At 43.4% G+C, this 1,737-nt stretch overlaps 1 pseudogene across 1 annotated transcript; it reads right to left on the minus strand.

The window, feature by feature from the left end:
- On the minus strand, positions 1-1,737 carry LOC104607886 (inactive beta-amylase 9-like; annotated as a pseudogene). The gene is made up of 3 exons (XR_016078904.1): positions 1,547-1,737; positions 947-1,426; positions 1-846 (listed from the first exon to the last, which is right to left on the minus strand). The product of XR_016078904.1 is annotated as an inactive beta-amylase 9-like (transcript).

Raw genomic sequence — 1,737 nt, forward strand, 5'->3', positions numbered from 1 at the left:
TGTATACAATTGTTTATATATACAATTAGACCTATTCGTGGGCCAGGTAGCCTGATAGCCCGGCTCGACCTGACCCGTTATTTTCTAGGCTTGAACAAGATTTTAGACTCATGGGCTCGAGCTCAGGCTTTCTCAAATAAGCTTAGCTTGATACTATTACATATACAAAAAAGTACTTATGTTATATAATATAGGGTAAATTACAAAGACCCCTCCTGTACTATGGGGTTTGTGACAATGACCCCCTGTACTTTGTTTTGTGACAAAGACCCCCCCGTACTATGACCGTGAGACAAAGACCCCCTTTGACCGTTAAGTCAGATAACGGAATGCATTAAATTACTAAAATACCCCATTAAACCTTTTCTATTTTCTTATTTTTGTCCTTTCTCTTAAAACCTATTTAACCTATCGTTTTCCCTTTCTTCTCTTCTTTTCCCCTCCCTCACCGTCCCCTCTCATTCTTTCTCTCTCTCAACTCTCCAAAATGAAAGACGTAATTCTCATAGCCACCGGAAGCCTCCTTGTGGTTTCACTTTTGCTGTGTTGTATTATGCTCTGCTTTTTTATCAGGAAAAGAGCGACTCCATATGGGGTCTCCCAGGAGCCTCCGTTCTCCTTGAAGAAGATGTTGGTGAAGGGCGACTAGTCGTAGTTGGGGGCATCATGGGGACCTGAGAGGCCCTAGAAGGGGTTTCCGGTCGCCTGGGTGTGTTCCTGCAGATACTTTAGCATGTTTTTGTCGTAGCTCTGGAATTCTCCTACTCCTGTAATCTTGCCACCTCCCGCTGACGGCCAAGAAGGGTACCCGAGCTCTCCATCCAGTCCCAGGCTCATTGAAACATCCTGAGGAGATCATAGAAAAAGCAGCCATTGATAAGAACTGGTTCTAACAAATAAATAAATGACATGGGTTGAGATTTGAGAATGAAGATTTGAAGCTTACCACAATTGTAGAGCCCATGAGGTTTGAGAATGAAGATTTGAAGCTCTCCAGAAATTCCTGGTAAACCTGAACCAGAGTCTTCCCATAGAGGACGTGCAAATCGTCCACCGCCAGCAACATACACTCTTTGTAGCGCCGTCCCGACCTATCGGTGAAGATGTTTGGTTGTGCTTCACCAATCTTTGACACCCAATTAGGGAGTTCAATTTTGGCTTGTTTGGCGGCATGGAAGCAGAGAGACACGTGAAGCTTGAGACCCACATCTCGGGCCATCTCTGCAAGCTCAAGATATCCCGACTAGTTGTACTTTCCTCTGGATTCCTTCTCGGCTATCCCCCATCAGATGGGAAATTCGACCCCTTCTTCCCCCAAGAGCTTCAGAGCTTTCAGCCTTGCCCCGATTACTCTTACATGGTTCAGTGTGTTGCCATGGGAAACAACATCTAGAGGAAGCCCAACAAATAAGCTTAATCCATCCTCCTGCATAAAAAATAATAATTAATTTCAATAGATATACACAGATTTCTCTGATGATTTAAAGTCGAAACTCTAGTTTCTGCAATTCAAAATGAATAGAAGGAAAGAAAAAATAACACTTACTAGCTTCGATCCTTTTGGCACTACTCTCTCTCCGGCAATTTTCATCAATCCAGAGACCTCCGGTTGTGTTGCCTTGAGAGAGACTTGAATTTCAGCTGCTGTCCATCTCCTAGCAAGATTAAAACAGACCTTATTTTTTTGGTGAAGATTTGCTTGGAACTAAAAAACCAAGCTTCCGATAAAGTGAATCC

Source organism: Nelumbo nucifera, chromosome 7, assembly GCF_055504915.1.
Source record: "Nelumbo nucifera cultivar China Antique chromosome 7, China Antique-T2T, whole genome shotgun sequence".
In the NCBI taxonomy this organism is placed as follows: Eukaryota; Viridiplantae; Streptophyta; class Magnoliopsida; order Proteales; family Nelumbonaceae; genus Nelumbo; species Nelumbo nucifera.